The sequence below is a fragment of the Halichoeres trimaculatus genome, unplaced genomic scaffold, assembly GCF_033239565.1.
Source record: "Halichoeres trimaculatus isolate MK-OKI-2021-1 unplaced genomic scaffold, fHalTri1.1 fHalTri1_scaffold_14, whole genome shotgun sequence".
Taxonomy (NCBI): Eukaryota; Metazoa; Chordata; class Actinopteri; order Labriformes; family Labridae; genus Halichoeres; species Halichoeres trimaculatus.
Genome location: NW_027437192.1, coordinates 32,339,961 through 32,348,990, shown reverse-complemented (window position 1 = coordinate 32,348,990; position 9,030 = coordinate 32,339,961). Strand labels below are relative to the sequence as shown.

At 40.6% G+C, this 9,030-nt stretch overlaps 2 non-coding genes across 2 annotated transcripts; both read right to left on the bottom strand.

Annotated features, from left to right (window-relative positions):
- Nucleotides 1-965: 965 nt before the first annotated feature.
- On the bottom strand, nt 966-1,039 carry trnat-agu (transfer RNA threonine (anticodon AGU)). The gene has a single exon. It is a non-coding gene; the product is annotated as a tRNA-Thr (tRNA).
- A 324-nt stretch (nt 1,040-1,363) lies between these two features.
- On the bottom strand, nt 1,364-1,437 carry trnat-agu (transfer RNA threonine (anticodon AGU)). Its single transcript has one exon. It is a non-coding gene; the product is annotated as a tRNA-Thr (tRNA).
- Between the last annotated feature and the right edge of the window lie 7,593 nt (nt 1,438-9,030).

Below are 9,030 nucleotides of genomic sequence, written 5' to 3'. Positions count from 1 at the left end.
AAAGACACATCAAGGTCTTTTGCATCAGGGAGGGAGAGGTAGATGGTGCTGTAGCTGTTCGGTTTTCATGAAGTAATGTTTAACTGAAGTGTTTTAAAATGTCTATTTCATGATAATACTGAACATTTTTGTGTGCTGTGACAGCCAGCATTTGTATGTAGCACTTTAGCTCGTTTGGTGAGTGGAGGAAGACTGAGTCCTAACTAGTGAAGGGATTGAAGGTATTGACCAAATTCAGTCAAAAGTACTGAGTACTGATTCACGTAAAATCGAAAGGTACCATGTTTATGTACCTAAATACATCCTTGTGACTGTGAGGGAGTAGAAGAGTAGGTGATTTTCCATCCTGGACATGAGCAAGGTTATTTATTAAAGAATAAATATGTTAAATTGAAAAATTTGAGATGTTATTCTAAAAAAATGTATATTTTTTACCACATAAACACAAAAAAGTATCCAAAGTTGGTACTGTTGAGTACCAGTACCGATTGCCAAGTACCGGGCATACGTACTGTATGGTTTCAAATGTAAAAGGTACCCATCCCTAGTCCTAACAGTACCTGGGTACTATCACAATCAATGACTGAATAATATACAAATGTAGGGTCAGTCCCAGTGACTCATGTACCCTTTTTTAACTCTGAAGTAAAAAATTCCAGAAACTACCTGTACTAATCCAGACCAGGCACCAGGAACTAATTCCATTAACACAAGTGGATTATGTAGACAAGTGACATAAAGACATGATGCACCAAAAGTTTAGTCTTGTGAGGTAATCAGCGTGTCTCCTGGGATTGGACTCACCTAGAGACCCTTGAACCTCTTTGGGATATATCCATAGGTTGTTTTGACCACCTCATAGACCTTGTTCCTGAGGAACGATGAGGCATGATCGAAGACCACCTCTGCAAGCCTTGGAGGGAGAGCTACACAACCCCTGCTTTAGTTCCTGACACAAGCAAAGAAGGCACTGCTGGGATTTGAACCTAGGATCTCCTGTTGACTAGACAGGCAGTTTGACCAACTAAGCCACAGTGCCTGCTGAGGATCCCTTTTGAGGCAAACTGCATACGTGTTGGCGATAAGAATCACAAAATGAATCGTACAACTGTCAAGTCGAGGAGGTATATGAAGACTCTCAGACTTGGTGACATTGCCAATGACCTCCCTTTATGCGAAATACATCTCCTGTTAACTAAACAGGCACTTTACCAACTAAGCCACTGTGCCTGCAAAAGCTAGCTGTCTTGAGGCAAACAGCATTCGTGTTGGCGACAAGTATCACAAAAGAGATTGTACCGCTGAGAAGCCTCTCAGACCTGGAGACATAATCATAGACCTCCCTTAGACACAAAGACAGAGTAGGCACTGCTGGGATTTGAACCTAGGATCTCCTGTTTACTAGACAGGCCCTCTGACCAACTAAGCCACAGCGCCATAAGCCACTGCTCCTCAAGTACTGTATGTGTCAAAGACCTGAGACTAGCGGCTCCAGTCAGATCAGCTTGAGCACATCTTTCCTTACCTCTTCCGTCAAGTCAAAATGAAGAAAAGGGCTGGAGCAAGACCTGGTCACCACTGTGTGGGCCAAGAGACGAACTGGACATGACTGTAAGGTCTTGTTTGGCATCAAGGGCCTCTGAGTCTCGAAACACGGCGCTCTGTCCTGAGAGGAAAAGGCCCATGAGCCAAGCCTCAAGCACTCTGGGATAAATCTCACTTGTCCCTATGGGGGCACAGCCACCAAAGTCTTGGTTAACAGAAAAAAGTAAGTGCACTACACTGCCAGATCAGTTGAGGGCAGTAAGACAAGGACATTTGGCAAAGATAACCCATAGAAGTAGAAGACAGGCCTGTTAGCATGAAAGAGATTGACCCTGTGCTGGTTTTAATGTTAATTTATTGCACTGCCAATGGGTTTGTGGACACTTGAAAGGAGACCCAAGTTAGTAGGGAAAGTGGTTCCAAAATGCCAGAAACAGTTTTGTCGAGCAGAACACCCACCCACCCACCCTCTGCCATCCAATTATGAAGATGGCAGAGATCGACCTGTGCTTCTCCAGTTTACAGGGTCACTCTTTCAAATAGAACACCAGGAGCTGACAGAGACAGATTCACACTATCAGGCTCAAAAGCCCCGTTTTCACCAAGTGGTTCAGTATGGACCAGTTTGGAACCACATCCCTATTGGTAGGTGGCATGTAAGCCAGATGCTGATGGCCACGTCAGTTATGCTTTTGTGTGACAGCATGGAATCCAAAGACAAAACAGGACACAATAAACAAAGAGCGTATCTTCTTTGTGACAAGCTTGATTGGGCTTTGTTACAAGGAATAGCTAAGCTTTGTTTCAGAGAAGGCACTGCAATGTCTGCAGTATTTCTGGGGTTGGGTTGGTATGTCTGCTACTCCAACAGAACGGTACCAAAAAGTGGGACGGTACAGGTCATTAAATTGGGAACTTGTCCTGGTGTTAGTTAAACGATATGCCACAAAATGCGTGTCCTACTGAGACAAACCAAGCTGATCCATTTCATGGAAATGGGGCTTATGAAGACCATTGTTTAAGAGTTAGTCAACCAGGTCAATGACAGCCTGGTGTCACCTCATTGTGGACAGAGGGATGAGGAAATCAAATACACTATACATGCTCCATGAATCGAAAAGAATCAGGACTGGTTTCCTCCATTGCAACTGCTTGTAGGAGCATGTGCAACACAGTACCACCACGGTGGTATAATTCAGCTCTGAAAGAGTACAAGCATGCTTGATGTTGGCCTTTTGAAATTTTAAGCAACTACTTTGCATGACTTTTCACTCAGAAGAAATACATGATTCATTCATCCTTGTTTGCTGCATTGTGCTTTTTTGAGGTCTAGCAGCAGAAATAAAGAGCAGTGAGTGTAAGATCCATCTTAGGTTTACTTTATCAACAGCACATCCCCTGTTTTCGTGTACAAGAGTGATCCTATAATTAGTGGTACATTTCAAGTCCAGGAGGTACACTTATCAATATTTCTACATATCAATTTTAGGCAATTTTACAGTGGATCATTTGGGTGATATTTCACTTTCATTTAATACAGAAGTTAACAGGTTCCATCATTTATTTAGCTAAAAATGCAACTCATGTTTGAGAATTAGCAGTTTTTGTGCTGTCTGATTTCTCAAAAAAATAATTAAATAAATTTAAAAAATAATAATAATCATATATATATATATATATATATATATATATATATATATATATATATATATATATATATATATATATATATATATATATATATATAAACTAAATATTTCACTTTGTGTGTGTCTGAGAAATCTGTTAACTGAGTTACCTGTCAACTTTTGTCCATAACACAGATGATGAAATTATGCTCCAATTTTCTTTAGAGCTTAAGCTTGCCAACTAATGTGTTTAGTACATTTCAGGTATACACTTTGCAAATAGACTTTAAAACAAAAGAACATTTTTTTTTCCTTTTTTTGTATACTCGAAATGTTCCCCATATTATATAATTACTCATAAGCATTTGAAAAAGGATGAAACTGCCATAGCATACTTTACATAAAGTGCTTCTATACAACCTGTGTCAGTATGCAGTGGCTGCATCAAGTAAACACATTTTTCTGAGGACTCAGCATGTACCACATGCTCTTTTTGTTTGTAATCTTAAGGCTTGTGTTGTCTTGAATACCACTGAGCTGTGATTCTGCATTAGAGACACAAAGCTAGCAAAACATGTCTCCTCCCATGGTGCATCTGCCTGCGTGCCTCTCTGTTTATGCCTGTAGAACTGTGTTTGTCTGTGTACTGTATGCCACAGAGGACACGTAGAGAACTCAAGCGTAATCTGCTCCTTATCCTTGCCAGAGGCGTCCAGCAGCTGGATATTACTGCAGGACTTTATCTTTTTTTTACCATCCCTAGCAGTCACATGACTGTGGTATCACTCCCTGCCATAACAGCATCACATAGCACACTGCTCTTAATCACTTGACCAACCTTGACCTTCCCTCCAAATGAAATCCAATTATGACTGTATTTGGCTTCAGCCGTACCGCCTGGATTGTGTTTTCACTAAACTGTCAATCAAACCTTCTCTGGAGTCGTCCTCGTCATTTAAATGCTGTGAGTCACACAGCTCCACAGGAAGACGACGTTCCTCATCATATCAAATGTTGCATTCCTTTGTGAGTGGGAGCACGAGTGTGTCTCTTCTGCAAATTTGCATGAAGAATGACAAAAAAAAACCCTCCACCACGGATAATTAATAAATCAGATTGCAATGATGGAACGCTGGGAATGTGTTGTTCCATAAATCTCCAACCCTGTCTTCTCCCAGTATCTCCCATCTCAGCGTCACTGTTTGTGGCTCCTAATTAAATTGTACTTTCTGTCGATTGTGCTCATTACTCAAGCAAAACCAATCAGCGATCTGCAGCTGGGTCTGGCATTGTAGATAAATCCGGGAGTAAATGTTGTTTGATGAACGCAACATGGGGTGTGTTGTTTCCTCGATTGCAGAGACAACGAGCAGCTTTTCCCTCAGGGTGAACTCCAGTACAGAGAATTACCAGTTACCAAGGAGATCATCATGTTTGGAACCTATGTCGTCACTGGACAATCATTTCTCCAGAGACAAAGGCCACCCCTCACAGAGGGTTATGGAGAAAGTTATCTGGACACTGCTCTAAAGACAGTTTTTGTGTTTTAACTCATCAGACATAAACAATTTAAGAATTATAAAAAATTCAAAACATAATTCATTTTGCTGCATAATATATTATATTATGCTGCCCAAGCCTCCATTAGACCCTAGGGGGGCTGTCAAAATTAAGTCATTGACTAGATTAATCCTATCATCATAATCAATCCGATTAAATTTTTTGTATCACAATTAACTCATCTGCTGCACCTAATAGTGAACCAACATTAAATATGATGCACACTTTGCAGGAAGGGGGTTTCTTTTGAGCTAGCATTTTTGCTAATGCATCACCCAGCTTATGACGAACCACCCTCATGGAACTAGGGAGTCTCAGACAAATTGACACAACTGCCAAGTGGATCACAACAAACTCAGGACCTGTTAATATAGCTAGCCTCTCAAACAAGACAGTCGGATGTCTTACTTATAGAAAGAAGGGTACAGTCATACACTGTGTGGAACACTCTAACTCCAGCATAGATGAACTTACCAAGTCCACACCGGAGCAGGCAAGTGATCACAACAACAGACAGAGAGGGCCAACCTGGAAAAACTGAGTAAGAAGTAAGAAGCACAGAGTTTTTGGTTAACATGAAGTGTTTTCTTCCTTCATGCAAAATGAAACATGATTAAAATCCACAGCAACTCTGGAGTAATCTGATTAAAAATTGATATTAAAAAAAAAAAAAGTTTTCCATCACTTGACAGCACCAATTTATAGTATTACACCAACAAAAACGGGTTAGCATGAATATTTAGCTATTCAACCAGCCAGGTAAAAGATCATTTTCTCTTGTTTTAAAGACTCTTTCAGGAGGATCTGTTTTAATTGGACCTCTTCAACACTGTCTAGACTGGAGTCTCTCGTACATTGACTCAATGATCAATATAAATCAATGGGGTAAGGTATTAATCAGTACAGTTATTTAGCACTGTTGTTTGAAACGTGGTAACACATAAATGTTGTAAGTGTGTACTGTACGCCAGTAGCCCAGTGCTACGGCATATCCATATGCTAATATTACAATAAGCAAGCTGTCAGTTTGTCCATATGTGGCTCTACTCACAGCCCAGTGCTCTGAGACCTGTCTGTAATGTGTAACGTTAGTGAATCCTGGTTCTGTCCTACCAGTCATCTACCAATCAGAGCTAACATAACCTCACTCTTCATTTATTGATAGACTCTCAAGTTTGAACAGACCACTGTGGAATAACTGCTGACTGTGGGTTGGAGTCAACATTAGCACAAACAGTTCAGCCTATGTTTTAGCATTTAGCCTGTGTTTTAGCTTGTGTTTTAGCCTTTAGCTCATGTTTTAGCCCTTCAGCCTGTGTTTTAGCCTTAAGTCTGTCTCACCACAAAAATAATCACAGGAATCGTTTTCAGCAGAAAAAAAAACACAGATCTCTCATTCCACTACTAAACTTTGTCAGCCAGTGCAATGTTGTCATTGACAACAGTAAATAAATCCGGTCCTGCTCGACTTGATCTGGAAGCTAAGTGGTAGCATTTCAAAATAATCTATATTGGTGCTGATGATCTCATTTTAAAGTGTGGATTATGATCAGGCATATATCTACAAAAGAGACTTTCTCAACATTATTTAGAAACTCCTCATAGGGACTTAATCCTGTGAGCTTATTTACCATCAATGGCTCCAAAAATCTCTTTGATAAACATTCTATCACCAAGACATGCAAACACACCTTTATCTTGGCGTTTTATCTCCTCTTCTTCTTTTTTTGTCTGCCCCTAAGAGATAAGTCTATTTTTGCAACATGGTTTTGTTTTAAAGTACTTTGGATTTGTAGTTGGCACTGCATGGCAGGAGACTCACATTACCAGTGCAGTGGAGCTTTGACGTTTTAGAAACAGCCAGAACCACTAGGCTTACACCAACAGTAGCACTCTGTTGACGTAAAACTGTTTTTGTTCAATAGTTCACAGTTGACCATATAGAAATCATCATTCATACATGCAAGAAAATTATATATATATATATATATATATATATATATATATATATATATATATATATATATATATATATATATATATATATATATTTTAGGTTTTTTTTTTTCGTTTTTTAAATTGCACTTGGAGCCCCCTAGTGGTCACAGGGCCCTAAGCAGGCGCTTGATTAACTTGTGCCTTGGGCCAGCTCTGATAGTGGGTATATGAAACTACAAAACACCACAGTAACACTTCATGATAACCATCCGTAAAGGGTTAATAAAGTTAAATAGATAGTTAATAAACCATTTGTTACCAGTTATTTGCTGTCAACACATAATAAAAAGTTAATGTTTGCTAGTGATTTGTAATAAACTATAATTGATGTTACCATTACAGTTCATTGATGCGCACATTATAACATTTCATACACTTTATAACGTCTTTGAAGATGATGATTGAATTATTCATAAACATTTGAGATGGTTGATAAAACCTCTTTAAACATTAACTGAACACAAAGATGTTCATGGTTTAGCCTGCCTCATCCATGCGCTCTTCCCAGGGCACTGTGGGCCCCAGCATGATCAGCTGGATCATGTCTGGACAGAGCTGTGTAGATGTTATCCTGACAGGGAGCTTTAGCTATTCCGCAAGATCCACTTCCAGTTGCCCATCAGTGGCAGAGGCGAGGATGCCAGACTTCAGTGATTGAATGTTGGGCTTCTCTCCGGCTATGTGGGACATGATGGTCCCTGGCTTGTGTTGATCTCTTGGGCGTTGATGGAATTCCATCATGGAATTGAGTCAAGTAACGTGAGAAGGTAACCCAGCTAATGCTATAAGACGGTGCAAAGGGTAAACAGTAAGAAACACATACAAGAAGTGTTTTCTCTCTTTTTTCTCTCCACTGTGTTTTTCATGTTTGAATTGTTTCCTTGGTGTAGCATATTTAGATTTTGTCACTGTGTTTTGCGGGGTGAGGGGTTGGGAATGTTTCAGTAATATTTCAGTCAGACTGTTTTTCTACACTGGCTCAGCTACATCCGCTGCAGTGGATTGCAGTACAGTGAAAACATTGTGTGTGTGTGTGTGTGTGTGTGGGAGTGTGTGTGCTCTTGAAGACAGCCAGCACTTGAAAGAGCTCTTTAAAGCTCCTGTCATTGTGTCCGTGGCCTTAGAGCGGAGTGGCCCCCGCAGCACTGATGAAGGATTTACCTGATGTGAACGGCCTCCTCCCCGACACCCCGTCCTGCCTGACCAGTCAACCATTCCACTTAGACCACAGCACTTCCATTACAGCACTTACACTGCACCTGGAGGTGGGTTAGGGGATGTGTTTGAAGAAATGACAGCTGCTAAAATAGGGCTGGCTCTGCCATCACTAAATGTCTTTGTAGATAAAATGAGGTTTGCAGCGGCAGAAGGCTGGCAGAGCGGTTTGATTGAAAGCTAGAAGGCCTAAAGTATCAGGGGAGTTTCAGGCACTGAGCTGCTTTTTTCAAAGTATCAGGTCTTCAAAAGAACAAGGAGGAAACTGGTATTGATTTATTAGAGATAGGCTGTAGCAGACCTGTGAAGTGTTTTAAAGTAATGACAGTAGTTTTATTATTACTGAGACCACTTTCATACTCATCCCAAACACTTCCTGAGCTCCTTTTCTTATAATTACTTTTTTGTAGTCTTGCAAACTTCAATTAATTTTTTAATGTTGGGATAGAAAAAAAAGTTAGATTTATTATTAGGAAAGTTGTTGAGTTGGGAGGAAGTAAGGAAGGTTGTAAAACAGAGTGTTGGGGTTTTAGACACACTTGCATCCTTGGGAGAAAGCCTGAGTGATATACGTCCCAGGATGGCGCCAAGAGTTTGGTTAGAAAACTGAGTAAATGATCAGAGTGACACGTGGCTTGGGAACATATGAGAGGGGAGAGATAGTTGTAAGGACCAGTGAAGGAGACAAAAAGCCATCTTCCGCTGCTCATACATGTTTAGGTTATAGGGGCAACAATGGTAACAGTGGAGACTAGTGGCCTCTGTCCCGGCCACTTCTGTCAGCTCCTCTAGGGGGATAGCTAAGAGTTTCCAAGAGAGTCAAGGGATATAATCTCTCCATTGAGTCCTGGGTCTACCCTACAACCCCATCTGATTTTTTTCAATGTGGCTTTACTCTAAGACTTCCCAGGATGCCTGAGCTCTGAACCCTCTCTAAGCCTGAGCCCAGACACCCTGCAGAGCAATCTCATTTCAACTACTTGTATTCACCATGTCGTTCCTTTGGTCACTACCCACAGCTCATGGCTATAAGTGAGGGTCGGGACATAGATTTTCTGGTAAATTGAGAGCCTTGCCTTCTGGC